This window comes from Miniopterus natalensis, chromosome X, assembly GCF_054644295.1.
Source record: "Miniopterus natalensis isolate mMinNat1 chromosome X, mMinNat1.hap1, whole genome shotgun sequence".
NCBI lineage: Eukaryota > Metazoa > Chordata > Mammalia > Chiroptera > Miniopteridae > Miniopterus > Miniopterus natalensis.
The window spans coordinates 2,962,231-2,981,006 of NC_142103.1; the positions used below are offsets into that span (position 1 = coordinate 2,962,231).

Here is an 18,776-nt window from a genome sequence, read left to right on the forward strand (position 1 = left end):
CCAGGGCACATCCTCCCAGAATAAACTGGCTTCTTGAATAAATGCTTTGTCAGCCTGTTTAGAAGCACAAAGACCATGAGCCCGAATCTGGACCTGAGGCTCCATTAAGGATGCAGTCCTTAGGCTGAGGGGCCCCTTCCCAAATGCCTTTGCACTTCCCTTTCAGAAACAAAGGATTGGCGCTCAGAGAGGACAAAGGACCCCACTTAGTGGCAGAGCTGGGGCAAGGACCTAGGACCGGTGCAGGTGGGGCCTTTCCACGGTACCGCTCTACCTCCCTATTCAGAGTTGTCCAATTTGGTCCACAACAGCTCGAGAACATGGGTCACTGAAACCACTGTAGTATCCTCTCCTCTATGGTGAAGACGAATCTGACTTTTGTCCCATCTCACATCCAGACACTCATTTACGTTCAAGTACATATTTATGATTATCTTCCTATGGGCTTCCTTCAGTCATGGCTAGCTAACCAAGTCTTAATTTTCCTTGGTAGTGAGTCTGTGTAAAGTCGGGTCTTTGGAAAGTATCTAACCCAAGAGCAAATGAAATGATTCAATGTGCCTAGTGTCAAGAATATGGCAGGAGAGGGACACACAAGTGAGGGTGCGGTGAGCTTCTGGCAAAGAGAACAGGGCTGGCATGAGAGTGAGTCAGTGGAATGCTTTGTTTCTACAGAGCTGAATATATGCCTAGCCCCCAACTCAGTGATGGAAAGGGGAAGTACCAAAGGAGATCCAATTTGGAAATAGGAGGCCAGAAATCTGGGAAAGCACAAGCCCACCAACCTCACTGAAGAAAAGAAATGGGGTATAGAGGAGGCCTCCAGGGAGGCTGAACCCAAGGGTCTGGGGAGGGTGATTTGAGAAGGCAAATGCAGGTGCCCCAAAGTGAGGCCATCCTGGGTAGTGAAAAGAGTTCCTATGGAGAAGAAATGGAAACTAAAGTCAATCCCCTTGTGACCTGAGAAGGGTGAGATTTGAGGGCAAACAGAGCTTAATAGAGGGCTCCCCAGCACAGCAGAGGGTGCGGCTGTCCATTCACACACCAACACTGTGGGTAATGCTATGTCTGAGTTGCTTGGGGTAGCACTGAGGTTGAGGAATGAGAGGACCACTCCCAACTGTGCTGGAGCACAGCCCTACCTAAGGGACAACTTGACCCAGGGGTAAGAACATAAGAGTCTTTTTTGGGCCCATCTGAGCAGGACCCACCAGCCAGGAGGAGCAGCTGGAAGAGACCAAAGTGGAAACTTGGGGGGGGGGTTGGCATTCAAGAGCGGGGCTACCAACTGAGCCTGGGCCAACCACCATCTTCTGGGAGGGACAGTCCCCCAGGAGCCCGCCTGACCCGGGTAGTCTTGGTGATAGCCAAGTTAGGACTAACCAGGACCTGGCCCTTGAGCAATCAAATTGGCCATCAACAGGCCTCCCCCAGCTGTAGGGGTGGGAGTGGACATAGGACCGTGACTTCTCAACCCATCCAGTGCCTAGCAACGCGAAACAATGTGCCTGGCAGCAGATAAGCACCCTTTCTTGTAACATGAGCTTTATTTTTCTGTACTTTCTGAAAAGAGAGAAACTGGGGGCCCTACACACATCTACTCCCCCACACTTGGCCAGGCCCCACACCCCAGAGCAGTTGAGAACCAGCTTTGTGACATCACATGACCACTGTGACAAGCAGCCGCTTGCCCCACGACCGACAGTCTAGAATTTTCAGGACAGTACATTTGGGGCATCCCTGCTGTGACCAAAGGCATTTCTGACCCCAGTGATCAGTGATAGGATCCCTGGTAGCAAATGCTTTTTGATGTAGAGCAGCTCCATGGCTAGTCAGAGTACTAATGAGATGGGCAAAGCCAGCCCGGCCCCATCAGACGATGGGCAGGTGGGTCCCGGGGAGGCTTGGGAGACCTTGGTCTCCCATGGGGACAGAGCCGCAAGCCACGATCCAAGTCTTCAAGACAACCCGCAACCACCAGACCAAGGCGCCACCAACGTGGAAGGAAACGTTCTTCTGGGACTGTCCTTCCCAAGAAAGCTTTGGAGAATAGTGGAGGAGGATTGCTTCACGTCGGTGCGCTGGAATGATGACGGAGACACCGTGATCATCCAGAAAGACCTCTTTCAGAGGGAAGTTCTGTGCCGAAGGGGCAACGAGAAAATCTTTGAATCAGACAGCCTGAAAAGCTTCACCCGCCTACTGAACCTACACGGATTCAGCAAAGTGCGCCCAGGCGACTCTTCAGTTTCCTATCCAGGAAGTAACGTGATGGTAAAGTAGAACGTCCTCGTGTTTCTCGTGTTCTCTGTTACTCGACCATCTTCCCAGTAGACCAAGAACAATGATATGCTGAAAGGGTTTCATTTCAGGGCATAACTCTTTTTCACTTGAGACAGTACTTACAGAAAGACGAGAACGTATAGATTTTCATATGAAACTATAAGCCCCTTAGAGATAACCTGCAGGGATCACTAAAGAGTCTGAGAGGCCAGTTAATGTCAAATAGATGTATTTTCAACCCAAAGGACTAAAATAATTAATTTTGTTTCAGATCTACAGAAACGGGAACTTCCAGAGGGACCGGCCTTGGCTGGTCCAGAACATCAATACACAAGGAACCCAGATGACTCGCAGCTGGCCTGGGAGCGGTGGAACACCTCCAAAGAGACCCAAGAGGCAGACCCCGACAAGGTACTCCCTGAGGCTTCAGCAGAAAAGGGGTACCAAAGAAGCCGAGGAAAAGGCCCAGAGGAAACCCCCAAATTCTTGGGAACACAGTGCTACCCAGTTATCCGAGCACTTGCATCTGCAGCCCACCAGCAGTGCCATGGATATAGAATGTCCAAGTGAGGCAGGCGGCCCAAGTGGGGAGGGTCCATCTGGGCATGACATGCTTGTGCCCACGGCTACTGCCGGAACCGACGGCATGGAGGCTCTGCCCCCCAGGTCCCCAATTTACCCACGACGTGGTCCGGTGACGTCTTTGTACGACATCTGCTATTCCACCCTCATAGCTAGCTTGTCACTGGTGTCTCTACCCCCGTTACCTGAGGAAGAGCAGGAAGTCTCCGTACATTGCTATTGCTCACTCTGTGAGCAGCTTAAGGACAATGCAGGTCCCTAGTCGCAAGTGTCGGAAGACAATCGCCACTTTGTAACCACGAATCCATTGTGTGTTTTAAAAAACTGCAAAACTACATGGTAGTTAATAAACAAAGCAATGAGAATTGTGAGTCCGTGTTCTTTTGTTTCCACGCCACACACCTCATCAGATAAGCCCGAGACTAGAAATCCTGGCCTCAGGCAGGCTTTTGTCCCACTGTCCTCTTTCAGTTTCACACACTCTGTCAAGGACCTGGCTAGGGGGTCCTGAGGCAAGCCCAGGAAGATCTGGTCCCCTGAGCCTTGCCTGCCGGTCAGGAGACAGAACTGCAGGGCCCTGACCTTGGGGGAATGACCTGACATTAGTCATGCATCTTGAAACAGGAGGGTCTTTCCTCACAGGCCCCCCTATGTCCCCAGGCTTCTGATCAGCAGCTGAGCATCTCTAGCCCAAGTTCCAGGGGCCTTCCAGGGAGGCCTGCCTAAGACTTGGGCCACCCCATCTGCTAAGTGGCATGGGACGGAGGCAGCCTGCTTCAGAAGAGGGGCCATTACACATTGCTCACAGGGACGGGGAAGGCGCTGTCTGGAGGGACCTGCTGCTGGAGAGGCTGGGACGGGACTCCATGCAGATTCGGGCCTTGCTTTGGGAAGGGGAGAAACATGGCTGTGGAGCGATCGCTGGCAAGTGGCAACACCCTGAGCACTGCTCAGACCCCTCCAAGTGTACCCCCAGGACCTTGCCCAGGAGTTTGGGGCTTGTTTTCTTTTAAACCTGTTGGGATGAGGCTGTGGTTTCTATAAGCACCGCATCTTCAAAGGGGCAGCAAGGGACCAAAGCAAGGATCTGTGTGGTATGGCCGTAGACATTTGACCCAGTGATCCCACTTCTAGGAATATATCCTAAGAGTCCCGAAACACTCATCAGAAAGAACTTATGCACCCCTATGTTCATAGCAGCACAATTTACAATAGCTAAGCTCTGGAAACAGCCCAAGTGCCCATCAGTAGGTGAGTGGATAAAAAGCTATGGGACAGTCACACCACGGAATACTGTGCAGCTGTAAAGAAGAGGGATCTCTTACCCTTTGGGACAGCATGAGGGGCCGAAAAGTATTATGCTGAGTGAAATAAGCCAGGCAGAGAAAGGCAAGTATCACGTGATCTCACTTATATGTGGAATCTAATGAAGAAAATGAACTAACAAGCAAAATAGAAACAGAGTTATAGACACAGAGAACAGAGTGACAGCTGTCAGACGGCAGGGGAGTTGAGGGGCTGGATGAAAAAGGTGAAGGGATTAAGAAGTACAAACTGGCAGTCACAGAATAGCCATGGAGTTGTGGACTACAGCATAGAGAATATAGTCAGTAATATCAAGATAAGTATACATGGGGCCAGGTGGATACTTGAAGCAGTAGGGGGACCACTCTGTAAAGTACGTGATTGTCTAGTCACTCTATTGTACATCTGAAACTAATACAGAATAATATTGAATTTAAACTGTAACTGAAAAATTAAAACAACTAATTAGAAAGAACTAGTCATCAAAAATAAAGAAGGGTAAAGTGGGAAGGCATTAATAAATCTTCATATTTTTCTTGGCTTTTTATTTCAAAGCAAAAGCAAAAGTTCATTTTTTTTTTAATATATCTTTATTGATTTCAGAGAGAGGAAAGGAGAGGGAGAGAGAGAGATAGAAACATCAATGATGAGAGAGTCATTGATCAGCTGCAGCCGGCAACCCGGGCCTGTGCCCTGACCGGGAATCGAACCCCAATCGCCTGGATCCTAGGTCGATGCTCATCCGCTGAGCCACACCCGCCTGGGCAAAAGTTCGTTTTTTCCCATTGGTCTATTATTTTTTTTCTTTCTAATTTGTCTTTATTGTTGAAAATATTACAGATGTCTCCCTCCCCCCCCCCATTGACCCCCTCTACCCCACTCCTGCCCCCTTCCTCCCCAGGCCTTCACCTCACTATTTTCTGTGTCCATGGGTTATGCACACATGCATATAAGTTCTTTGCTTAACCTCTTCCCACCCCTCTCCGCCCTCCCCTCTGAGATTCATCAGTCTGATCCATGCTTCCATGCCTCTGGGTCTACTTTGTTCATCAGTTTGTTTTGTTCATTAGATTCCACATATAAGTGAGATCATGTGATACTTGACTTTCTCTGCCTGGCTTATTTCACTGAGCATACTACTCTCCAGGTCCCTCCATGCTGTCCCAAAAGGTAAGATTTTCTGCTTTTTTCGGGCCACATAGTATTCCATGGTGAAATGTCTCACAGCTTTTTATCCACTCTTCTACTGATGGTCACTTGGGCTGTTTCCAGACCTTAGCTATTGTAAACAATGCTGCTAAGAACATAGGGGTGCATAGATTCTTTCTGATTGGTGTTTCAGGATTCTTACAACATATTCCCAGAAGTGTAATCACTGGGTCAAAAGGCAGTTCCATTTTTAATTTTTTGAGGAACAGTCTGCATTCCTACCAGCAGTGTACTATGGTTCTCTTTTCTCCACATCCTCACCAACACTTGTTGTTTGTTGATTTGTTGATGGATCTATTCTGACAGGTGTGAAGGGATACCTCATTGTGGTTTTAATTTGCATCTCTCTGATGGTTAGCGACATTGAGCATTTTTTCATATATCTCTTGGCCATCTGTATGTCCTCTTTGGAGAAGTGTCTATTCAGGTCCTTCACCCATTTTTTCATTGGATTGTTCACCTACCTCTTGTTGAGTTGTATGAGTTCTTTGTACTTTTTGGGAAACAGCCCCATATCAGACACATCTTGGGAAATGCGTTCTCCCATACCATGGGTTTCCTTTGTATTTGGGGCCTGATTTCTTTTGCTGTGCAGAAGCTTTGGAGTTCGATGTAGTCCCATTTTTTGAGGACCCTCCATACTGTTTTCCACAGTGGCTGCCCCAGTCTGCATTCCCACCAGCAGGGCACCAGGGTTCCCCTTTCTCCACACCCTCGCCAGCACATGTCGTTTGTTGATTTGTTGATGGAGCCATTCTGACAGGTGTGAAGTGATACCTCATTGTGGTTTTAATTTGCATCTTCCTGATGATTAACAACCTTGAGCATTTTTTCAAATGTCTCTTGGCCATCTGTATGTCCTCTTTGGTAAAGTGTCTGTTCAGGTCCTTTGCCCATTTTTTAATTGGCTTGTTTGTCTTCCTGGTGTTGAGTTGTTTAAGTTCTTTACATATTTTGGAGATTGACCCCTTATGCCATGTATCATTGGCAAATACGTTCTCCCATGCAGTGGATTCTGAGCGGGTTTTGTGCTGTGCAGAAGCTTTTTAGTTGGATGTAGTCCCATTTGCTTATTTTTTCATTTATTTCCCCTGCCCGAGGAGACATCGGGAAAAATATTGCTCTGAGAGACGCCTGAGATCTTACTGCCTGTGTTTTGTTCTAGGATTTTTATGGTTTCATGACTTACATTTAAGTCTTTTATCCATTTTCAGTTTATTCTTGTGTATGGTGTAAGTTGGTGGTCTAGTTGCATTTTATGCATGTAGCCATCCAATTATCCCAACACCATTTATTGAAGAGACTGTCTTACACCATTGTGTGCTCTTGCCTCCTTTGTCAAATATCAATTCACAGTATAGGTGTGGGTTGATTCCTGGGCTCTGTTCTGGTCCATTGATCTACATGCCTGTTCTTGTGCCAGTACCAGGCTGTTTTGATTCCGATGGCCTTAGAGTATAGTTTAACATCAGGTATTGTGGGTCCTCCAACTTTGTTCTTCCTTCTCAAAAGGTCCTGAGCAGGGTACCTAATAAGGGCTGCCTGCCTGGCAGTCACGGGACCCAGGGCTGATTTTCCAGGACTGAGGAGGCTAGCCCAGGGAGACCATTTCCATAATGCCTTTCTTCAGCTCCACTGAAGTCAGCAGTGCGAATATTTCATCTTCAGAGGACAAGATGAGCCTGAGGTCCTAGATTCTTCACCACAGTGGACATTCGGTGGCTCTTGAATCAAAGAACATGAGCTAATGGTCTTACAGAAGCCTTGGGACTCGAGAGTGCCTTAAACATCAAATAAACATCTGTTCTCCATGAAATGACCAACTGTGGCTTCCAGAGTCTTCTCTTCAATTTCCAGCCCATAAAATGGGCAAATCCTTTCCAATCAGTAATCAGCAGAGTCATGAGCTAGCAAAGGCCACAAGGACACCTCATTTTCAATCGTTAAAGAACCCGCTTAAGACACAATACTTTGGTAGGCAACTGAAGGGAGCTGGCTGTTTAATCAGAGACACCAGGATCCTCTCTCTGAAAAGCCACCAAGTCTTAGCCTCCAGGGCACATCCTCCCAGAATAAACTGGCTTCTTGAATAAATGCTTTGTAAGCCTGTTTAGAAGCACAAAGACCATGAGCCCGAATCTGGACCTGAGGCTCCATTAAGGATGCAGTCCTTAGGCTGAGGGGCCCCTTCCCAAATGCCTTTGCACTTCCCTTTCAGAAACAAAGGATTGGCGCTCAGAGAGGACAAAGGACCCCACTTAGTGGCAGAGCTGGGGCAAGGACCTAGGACCGGTGCAGGTGGGGCCTTTCCACGGTACCGCTCTACCTCCCTATTCAGAGTTGTCCAATTTGGTCCACAACAGCTCGAGAACATGGGTCACTGAAACCACTGTAGTATCCTCTCCTCTATGGTGAAGACGAATCTGGCTTTTGTCCCATCTCACATCCAGACACTCATTTACGTTCAAGTACATATTTATGATTATCTTCCTATGGGCTTCCTTCAGTCATGGCTAGCTAACCAAGTCTTAATTTTCCTTGGTAGTGAGTCTGTGTAAAGTCGGGTCTTTGGAAAGTATCTAACCCAAGAGCAAATGAAATGATTCAATGTGCCTAGTGTCAAGAATATGGCAGGAGAGGGACACACAAGTGAGGGTGCGGTGAGCTTCTGGCAAAGAGAACAGGGCTGGCATGAGAGTGAGTCAGTGGAATGCTTTGTTTCTACAGAGCTGAATATATGCCTAGCCCCCAACTCAGTGATGGAAAGGGGAAGTACCAAAGGAGATCCAATTTGGAAATAGGAGGCCAGAAATCTGGGAAAGCACAAGCCCACCAACCTCACTGAAGAAAAGAAATGGGGTATAGAGGAGGCCTCCAGGGAGGCTGAACCCAAGGGTCTGGGGAGGGTGATTTGAGAAGGCAAATGCAGGTGCCCCAAAGTGAGGCCATCCTGGGTAGTGAAAAGAGTTCCTATGGAGAAGAAATGGAAACTAAAGTCAATCCCCTTGTGACCTGAGAAGGGTGAGATTTGAGGGCAAACAGAGCTTAATAGAGGGCTCCCCAGCACAGCAGAGGGTGCGGCTGTCCATTCACACACCAACACTGTGGGTAATGCTATGTCTGAGTTGCTTGGGGTAGCACTGAGGTTGAGGAATGAGAGGACCACTCCCAACTGTGCTGGAGCACAGCCCTACCTAAGGGACAACTTGACCCAGGGGTAAGAACATAAGAGTCTTTTTTGGGCCCATCTGAGCAGGACCCACCAGCCAGGAGGAGCAGCTGGAAGAGACCAAAGTGGAAACTTGGGGGGGGGGTTGGCATTCAAGAGGGGGGCTACCAACTGAGCCTGGGCCAACCACCATCTTCTGGGAGGGACAGTCCCCCAGGAGCCCGCCTGACCTGGGTAGTCTTGGTGATAGCCAAGTTAGGACTAACCAGGACCTGGCCCTTGAGCAATCAAATTGGCCATCAACAGGCCTCCCCCAGCTGTAGGGGTGGGAGTGGACATAGGACCGTGACTTCTCAACCCATCCAGTGCCTAGCAACACGAAACAATGTGCCTGGCAGCAGATAAGCACCCTTTCTTGTAACATGAGCTTTATTTTTCTGTACTTTCTGAAAAGAGAGAAACTGGGGGCCCTACACACATCTACTCCCCCACACTTGGCCAGGCCCCACACCCCAGAGCAGTTGAGAACCAGCTTTGTGACATCACATGACCACTGTGACAAGCAGCCGCTTGCCCCACGACCGACAGTCTAGAATTTTCAGGACAGTACATTTGGGGCATCCCTGCTGTGACCAAAGGCATTTCTGACCCCAGTGATCAGTGATAGGATCCCTGGTAGCAAATGCTTTTTGATGTAGAGCAGCTCCATGGCTAGTCAGAGTACTAATGAGATGGGCAAAGCCAGCCCGGCCCCATCAGACGATGGGCAGGTGGGTCCCGGGGAGGCTTGGGAGACCTTGGTCTCCCATGGGGACAGAGCCGCAAGCCACGATCCAAGTCTTCAAGACAACCCGCAACCACCAGACCAAGGCGCCACCAACGTGGAAGGAAACGTTCTTCTGGGACTGTCCTTCCCAAGAAAGCTTTGGAGAATAGTGGAGGAGGATTGCTTCACGTCGGTGCGCTGGAATGATGACGGAGACACCGTGATCATCCAGAAAGACCTCTTTCAGAGGGAAGTTCTGTGCCGAAGGGGCAACGAGAAAATCTTTGAATCAGACAGCCTGAAAAGCTTCACCCGCCTACTGAACCTACACGGATTCAGCAAAGTGTGCCCAGGCGACTCTTCAGTTTCCTATCCAGGAAGTAACGTGATGGTAAAGTAGAACGTCCTCCCGTTTCCCCATTTCCCATGTTCTCTGTTACTCGACCATCTTCCCAGTAGACCAAGAACAATGATATGCTGAAAGGGTTTCATTTCAGGGCATAACTCTTTTTCACTTGAGACAGTACTTACAGAAAGACGAGAACGTATAGATTTTCATATGAAACTATAAGCCCCTTAGCGATAACCTGCAGGGATCACTAAAGAGTCTGAGAGGCCAGTTAATGTCAAATAGATGTATTTTCAACCCAAAGGACTAAAATAATTAATTTTGTTTCAGATCTACAGAAACGGGAACTTCCAGAGGGACCGGCCTTGGCTGGTCCAGAACATCAATACACAAGGAACCCAGATGACTCGCAGCTGGCCTGGGAGCGGTGGAACACCTCCAAAGAGACCCAAGAGGCAGACCCCGACAAGGTACTCCCTGAGGCTTCAGCAGAAAAGGGGTACCAAAGAAGCCGAGGAAAAGGCCCAGAGGAAACCCCCAAATTCTTGGGAACACAGTGCTACCCAGTTATCCGAGCACTTGCATCTGCAGCCCACCAGCAGTGCCATGGATATAGAATGTCCAAGTGAGGCAGGCGGCCCAAGTGGGGAGGGTCCATCTGGGCATGACATGCTTGTGCCCACGGCTACTGCCGGAACCGACGGCATGGAGGCTCTGCCCCCCAGGTCCCCAATTTACCCACGACGTGGTCCGGTGACGTCTTTGTACGACATCTGCTATTCCACCCTCATAGCTAGCTTGTCACTGGTGTCTCTACCCCCGTTACCTGAGGAAGAGCAGGAAGTCTCCGTACATTGCTATTGCTCACTCTGTGAGCAGCTTAAGGACAATGCAGGTCCCTAGTCGCAAGTGTCGGAAGACAATCGCCACTTTGTAACCACGAATCCATTTTGTGTTTTAAAAAACTGCAAAACTACATGGTAGTTAATAAACAAAGCAATGAGAATTGTGAGTCCGTGTTCTTTTGTTTCCACGCCACACACCTCATCAGATAAGCCCGAGACTAGAAATCCTGGCCTCAGGCAGGCTTTTGTCCCACTGTCCTCTTTCAGTTTCACACACTCTGTCAAGGACCTGGCTAGGGGGTCCTGAGGCAAGCCCAGGAAGATCTGGTCCCCTGAGCCTTGCCTGCCGGTCAGGAGATAGAACTGCAGGGCCCTGACCTTGGGGGAATGACCTGACATTAGTCATGCATCTTGAAACAGGAGGGTCTTTCCTCACAGGCCCCCCTATGTCCCCAGGCTTCTGATCAGCAGCTGAGCATCTCTAGCCCAAGTTCCAGGGGCCTTCCAGGGAGGCCTGCCTAAGACTCGGGCCACCCCATCTGCTAAGTGGCATGGGACGGAGGCAGCCTGCTTCAGAAGAGGGGCCATTACACATTGCTCACAGGGACGGGGAAGGCGCTGTCTGGAGGGACCTGCTGCTGGAGAGGCTGGGACGGGACTCCATGCAGATTCGGGCCTTGCTTTGGGAAGGGGAGAAACATGGCTGTGGAGCGATCGCTGGCAAGTGGCAACACCCTGAGCACTGCTCAGACCCCTCCAAGTGTACCCCCAGGACCTTGCTCAGAAGTTTGGGGCTTGTTTTCTTTTAAACCTGTTGGGATGAGGCTGTGGTTTCTATAAGCACCGCATCTTCAAAGGGGCAGCAAGGGACCAAAGTAAGGATCTGTGTGGTATGGCCGTAGACATTTGACCCAGTGATCCCACTTCTAGGAATATATCCTAAGAGTCCCGAAACACTCATCAGAAAGAACTTATGCCCCCCTATGTTCATAGCAGCACAATTTACAATAGCTAAGCTCTGGAAACAGCCCAAGTGCCCATCAGTAGGTGAGTGGATAAAAAGCTATGGGACAGTCACACCACGGAATACTGTGCAGCTGTAAAGAAGAGGGATCTCTTACCCTTTGGGACAGCATGAGGGGCCGAAAAGTATTATGCTGAGTGAAATAAGCCAGGCAGAGAAAGGCAAGTATCACGTGATCTCACTTATATGTGGAATCTAATGAAGAAAATGAACTAACAAGCAAAATAGAAACAGAGTTACAGACACAGAGAACAGAGTGACAGCTGTCAGACGGCAGGGGAGTAGAGGGGCTGGATGAAAAAGGTGAAGGGATTAAGAAGTACAAACTGGCAGTCACAGAATAGCCATGGAGTTGTGGACTACAGCATAGAGAATATAGTCAGTAATATCAAGATAAGTATGCATGGGGCCAGGTGGATACTTGAAGCAGTAGGGGGACCACTCTGTAAAGTACGTGATTGTCTAGTCACTGTATTGTACATCTGAAACTAATACAGAATAATATTGAATTTAAACTGTAACTGAAAAATTAAAACAACTAATTAGAAAGAACTAGTCATCAAAAATAAAGAAGGGTAAAGTGGGAAGGCATTAATAAATCTTCATATTTTTCTTGGCTTTTTATTTCAAAGCAAAAGCAAAAGTTCATTTTTTTTTTAATATATCTTTATTGATTTCAGAGAGAGGAAAGGAGAGGGAGAGAGAGAGATAGAAACATCAATGATGAGAGAGTCATTGATCAGCTGCAGCCGGCAACCCGGGCCTGTGCCCTGACCGGGAATCGAACCCCAATCGCCTGGATCCTAGGTCGATGCTCATCCGCTGAGCCACACCCGCCTGGGCAAAAGTTCGTTTTTTCCCATTGGTTTATTCTTTTTTTTCTTTCTAATTTGTCTTTATTGTTGAAACTATTACAGATGTCTCCCTCCCCCCCCCCATTGACCCCCTCTACCCCACTCCTGCCCCCTTCCTCCCCAGGCCTTCACCTCACTATTTTCTGTGTCCATGGGTTATGCACACATGCATATAAGTTCTTTGCTTAACCTCTTCCCACCCCTCTCCGCCCTCCCCTCTGAGATTCATCAGTCTGATCCATGCTTCCATGCCTCTGGGTCTACTTTGTTCATCAGTTTGTTTTGTTCATTAGATTCCACATATAAGTGAGATCATGTGATACTTGACTTTCTCTGCCTGGCTTATTTCACTGAGCATACTACTCTCCAGGTCCCTCCATGCTGTCCCAAAAGGTAAGATTTTCTGCTTTTTTCGGGCCACATAGTATTCCATGGTGAAATGTCTCACAGCTTTTTTATCCACTCTTCTACTGATGGTCACTTGGGCTGTTTCCAGACCTTAGCTATTGTAAACAATGCTGCTAAGAACATAGGGGTGCATAGATTCTTTCTGATTGGTGTTTCAGGATTCTTACAACATATTCCCAGAAGTGTAATCACTGGGTCAAAAGGCAGTTCCATTTTTAATTTTTTGAGGAACAGTCTGCATTCCTACCAGCAGTGTACTATGGTTCTCTTTTCTCCACATCCTCACCAACACTTGTTGTTTGTTGATTTGTTGATGGATCTATTCTGACAGGTGTGAAGGGATACCTCATTGTGGTTTTAATTTGCATCTCTCTGATGGTTAGCGACATTGAGCATTTTTTCATATATCTCTTGGCCATCTGTATGTCCTCTTTGGAGAAGTGTCTATTCAGGTCCTTCACCCATTTTTTCATTGGATTGTTCACCTACCTCTTGTTGAGTTGTATGAGTTCTTTGTACTTTTTGGGAAACAGCCCCATATCAGACACATCTTGGGAAATGCGTTCTCCCATACCATGGGTTTCCTTTGTATTTGGGGCCTGATTTCTTTTGCTGTGCAGAAGCTTTGGAGTTCGATGTAGTCCCATTTTTTGAGGACCCTCCATACTGTTTTCCACAGTGGCTGCCCCAGTCTGCATTCCCACCAGCAGGGCACCAGGGTTCCCCTTTCTCCACACCCTCGCCAGCACATGTCGTTTTTTGATTTGTTGATGGAGCCATTCTGACAGGTGTGAAGTGATACCTCATTGTGGTTTTAATTTGCATCTTCCTGATGATTAACAACCTTGAGCATTTTTTCAAATGTCTCTTGGCCATCTGTATGTCCTCTTTGGTAAAGTGTCTGTTCAGGTCCTTTGCCCATTTTTTAATTGGCTTGTTTGTCTTCCTGGTGTTGAGTTGTTTAAGTTCTTTACATATTTTGGAGATTGACCCCTTATGCCATGTATCATTGGCAAATACGTTCTCCCATGCAGTTGATTCTGAGCGGGTTTTGTGCTGTGCAGAAGCTTTTTAGTTGGATGTAGTCCCATTTGCTTATTTTTTCATTTATTTCCCCTGCCCGAGGAGACATCGGGAAAAATATTGCTCTGAGAGACGCCTGAGATCTTACTGCCTGTGTTTTGTTCTAGGATTTTTATGGTTTCATGACTTACATTTAAGTCTTTTATCCATTTTCAGTTTATTCTTGTGTATGGTGTAAGTTGGTGGTCTAGTTGCATTTTATGCATGTAGCCATCCAATTATCCCAACACCATTTATTGAAGAGACTGTCTTACACCATTGTGTGCTCTTGCCTCCTTTGTCAAATATCAATTCACAGTATAGGTGTGGGTTGATTCCTGGGCTCTGTTCTGGTCCATTGATCTACATGCCTGTTCTTGTGCCAGTACCAGGCTGTTTTGATTCCGATGGCCTTAGAGTATAGTTTAACATCAGGTATTGTGGGTCCTCCAACTTTGTTCTTCCTTCTCAAAAGGTCCTGAGCAGGGTACCTAATAAAGGCTGCCTGCCTGGCAGTCACGGGACCCAGGGCTGATTTTCCAGGACTGAGGAGGCTAGCCCAGGGAGACCATTTCCATAATGCCTTTCTTCAGCTCCACTGAAGTCAGCAGTGCGAATATTTCATCTTCAGAGGACAAGATGAGCCTGAGGTCCTAGATTCTTCACCACAGTGGACATTCGGTGGCTCTTGAATCAAAGAACATGAGCTAATGGTCTTACAGAAGCCTTGGGACTCGAGAGTGCCTTAAACATCAAATAAACATCTGTTCTCCATGAAATGACCAACTGTGGCTTCCAGAGTCTTCTCTTCAATTTCCAGCCCATAAAATGGGCAAATCCTTTCCAATCAGTAATCAGCAGAGTCATGAGCTAGCAAAGGCCACAAGGACACCTCATTTTCAATCGTTAAAGAACCCGCTTAAGACACAATACTTTGGTAGGCAACTGAAGGGAGCTGGCTGTTTAATCAGAGACACCAGGATCCTCTCTCTGAAAAGCCACCAAGTCTTAGCCTCCAGGGCACATCCTCCCAGAATAAACTGGCTTCTTGAATAAATGCTTTGTAAGCCTGTTTAGAAGCACAAAGACCATGAGCCCGAATCTGGACCTGAGGCTCCATTAAGGATGCAGTCCTTAGGCTGAGGGGCCCCTTCCCAAATGCCTTTGCACTTCCCTTTCAGAAACAAAGGATTGGCGCTCAGAGAGGACAAAGGACCCCACTTAGTGGCAGAGCTGGGGCAAGGACCTAGGACCGGTGCAGGTGGGGCCTTTCCACGGTACCGCTCTACCTCCCTATTCAGAGTTGTCCAATTTGGTCCACAACAGCTCGAGAACATGGGTCACTGAAACCACTGTAGTATCTTCTCCTCTATGGTGAAGACGAATCTGGCTTTTGTCCCATCTCACATCCAGACACTCATTTACGTTCAAGTACATATTTATGATTATCTTCCTATGGGCTTCCTTCAGTCATGGCTAGCTAACCAAGTCTTAATTTTCCTTGGTAGTGAGTCTGTGTAAAGTCGGGTCTTTGGAAAGTATCTAACCCAAGAGCAAATGAAATGATTCAATGTGCCTAGTGTCAAGAATATGGCAGGAGAGGGACACACAAGTGAGGGTGCGGTGAGCTTCTGGCAAAGAGAACAGGGCTGGCATGAGAGTGAGTCAGTGGAATGCTTTGTTTCTACAGAGCTGAATATATGCCTAGCCCCCAACTCAGTGATGGAAAGGGGAAGTACCAAAGGAGATCCAATTTGGAAATAGGAGGCCAGAAATCTGGGAAAGCACAAGCCCACCAACCTCACTGAAGAAAAGAAATGGGGTATAGAGGAGGCCTCCAGGGAGGCTGAACCCAAGGGTCTGGGGAGGGTGATTTGAGAAGGCAAATGCAGGTGCCCCAAAGTGAGGCCATCCTGGGTAGTGAAAAGAGTTCCTATGGAGAAGAAATGGAAACTAAAGTCAATCCCCTTGTGACCTGAGAAGGGTGAGATTTGAGGGCAAACAGAGCTTAATAGAGGGCTCCCCAGCACAGCAGAGGGTGCGGCTGTCCATTCACACACCAACACTGTGGGTAATGCTATGTCTGAGTTGCTTGGGGTAGCACTGAGGTTGAGGAATGAGAGGACCACTCCCAACTGTGCTGGAGCACAGCCCTACCTAAGGGACAACTTGACCCAGGGGTAAGAACATAAGAGTCTTTTTTGGGCCCATCTGAGCAGGACCCACCAGCCAGGAGGAGCAGCTGGAAGAGACCAAAGTGGAAACTTGGGGGGGGGGTTGGCATTCAAGAGGGGGGCTACCAACTGAGCCTGGGCCAACCACCATCTTCTGGGAGGGACAGTCCCCCAGGAGCCCGCCTGACCTGGGTAGTCTTGGTGATAGCCAAGTTAGGACTAACCAGGACCTGGCCCTTGAGCAATCAAATTGGCCATCAACAGGCCTCCCCCAGCTGTAGGGGTGGGAGTGGACATAGGACCGTGACTTCTCAACCCATCCAGTGCCTAGCAACACGAAACAATGTGCCTGGCAGCAGATAAGCACCCTTTCTTGTAACATGAGCTTTATTTTTCTGTACTTTCTGAAAAGAGAGAAACTGGGGGCCCTACACACATCTACTCCCCCACACTTGGCCAGGCCCCACACCCCAGAGCAGTTGAGAACCAGCTTTGTGACATCACATGACCACTGTGACAAGCAGCCGCTTGCCCCACGACCGACAGTCTAGAATTTTCAGGACAGTACATTTGGGGCATCCCTGCTGTGACCAAAGGCATTTCTGACCCCAGTGATCAGTGATAGGATCCCTGGTAGCAAATGCTTTTTGATGTAGAGCAGCTCCATGGCTAGTCAGAGTACTAATGAGATGGGCAAAGCCAGCCCGGCCCCATCAGACGATGGGCAGGTGGGTCCCGGGGAGGCTTGGGAGACCTTGGTCTCCCATGGGGACAGAGCCGCAAGCCACGATCCAAGTCTTCAAGACAACCCGCAACCACCAGACCAAGGCGCCACCAACGTGGAAGGAAACGTTCTTCTGGGACTGTCCTTCCCAAGAAAGCTTTGGAGAATAGTGGAGGAGGATTGCTTCACGTCGGTGCGCTGGAATGATGACGGAGACACCGTGATCATCCAGAAAGACCTCTTTCAGAGGGAAGTTCTGTGCCGAAGGGGCAACGAGAAAATCTTTGAATCAGACAGCCTGAAAAGCTTCACCCGCCTACTGAACCTACACGGATTCAGCAAAGTGCGCCCAGGCGACTCTTCAGTTTCCTATCCAGGAAGTAACGTGATGGTAAAGTAGAACGTCCTCCCGTTTCCCCATTTCCCATGTTCTCTGTTACTCGACCATCTTCCCAGTAGACCAAGAACAATGATATGCTGAAAGGGTTTCATTTCAGGGCATAACTCTTTTTCACTTGAGACAGTACTTATGGAAAGACGAGAAAGTATAGATTTTCATATGAAACTATAAGCCCCTTAGAGATAACCTGCAGGGATCACTAAAGACTCTGAGAGGCCAGTTAATGTCAAATAGATGTATTTTCAACCCAAAGGACTAAAATAATTAATTTTGTTTCAGATCTACAGAAACGGGAACTTCCAGAGGGACCGGCCTTGGCTGGTCCAGAACATCAATACACAAGGAACCCAGATGACTCGCAGCTGGCCTGGGAGCGGTGGAACACCTCCAAAGAGACCCAAGAGGCAGACCCCGACAAGGTACTCCCTGAGGCTTCAGCAGAAAAGGGGTACCAAAGAAGCCGAGGAAAAGGCCCAGAGGAAACCCCCAAATTCTTGGGAACACAGTGCTACCCAGTTATCCGAGCACTTGCATCTGCAGCCCACCAGCAGTGCCATGGATATAGAATGTCCAAGTGAGGCAGGCGGCCCAAGTGGGGAGGGTCCATCTGGGCATGACATGCTTGTGCCCACGGCTACTGCCGGAACCGACGGCATGGAGGCTCTGCCCCCCAGGTCCCCAATTTACCCACGACGTGGTCCGGTGACGTCTTTGTACGACATCTGCTATTCCACCCTCATAGCTAGCTTGTCACTGGTGTCTCTACCCCCGTTACCTGAGGAAGAGCAGGAAGTCTCCGTACATTGCTATTGCTCACTCTGTGAGCAGCTTAAGGACAATGCAGGTCCCTAGTCGCAAGTGTCGGAAGACAATCGCCACTTTGTAACCACGAATCCATTTTGTGTTTTAAAAAACTGCAAAACTACATGGTAGTTAATAAACAAAGCAATGAGAATTGTGAGTCCGTGTTCTTTTGTTTCCACGCCACACACCTCATCAGATAAGCCCGAGACTAGAAATCCTGGCCTCAGGCAGGCTTTTGTCCCACTGTCCTCTTTCAGTTTCACACACTCTGTCAAGGACCTGGCTAGGGGGTCCTGAGGCAAGCCCAGGAAGATCTGGTCCCCTGAGCCTTGCCTGCCGGTCAGGAGATAGAACTGCAGGGCCCTGACCTTGGGGGAATGACCTGACATTAGTCATGCATCTTGAAACAGGAGGGTCTTTCCTCACAGGCCCCCCTATGTCCCCAGGCTTCTGATCAGCAGCTGAGCATCTCTAGCCCAAGTTCCAGGGGCCTTCCAGGGAGGCCTGCCTAAGACTCGGGCCACCCCATCTGCTAAGTGGCATGGGACGGAGGCAGCCTGCTTCAGAAGAGGGGCCATTACACATTGCTCACAGGGACGGGGAAGGCGCTGTCTGGAGGGACCTGCTGCTGGAGAGGCTGGGACGGGACTCCATGCAGATTCGGGCCTTGCTTTGGGAAGGGGAGAAACATGGCTGTGGAGCGATCGCTGGCAAGTGGCAACACCCTGAGCACTGCTCAGACCCCTCCAAGTGTACCCCCAGGACCTTGCTCAGAAGTTTGGGGCTTGTTTTCTTTTAAACCTGTTGGGATGAGGCTG

At 48.7% G+C, this 18,776-nt stretch overlaps 3 pseudogenes; all 3 read left to right on the forward strand.

Moving 5' to 3' along the window:
- Positions 1–1,824: 1,824 nt before the first annotated feature.
- Positions 1,825–3,127, forward strand: LOC148090376 (heat shock transcription factor, X-linked member 3 pseudogene; annotated as a pseudogene).
- A 6,128-nt stretch (positions 3,128–9,255) lies between these two features.
- LOC148090377 (heat shock transcription factor, X-linked member 3 pseudogene) lies at positions 9,256–10,566 on the forward strand (annotated as a pseudogene).
- Positions 10,567–16,695: 6,129 nt separating this feature from the next.
- On the forward strand, positions 16,696–18,006 carry LOC148090378 (heat shock transcription factor, X-linked member 3 pseudogene; annotated as a pseudogene).
- The last annotated feature ends 770 nt before the right edge of the window (positions 18,007–18,776 follow it).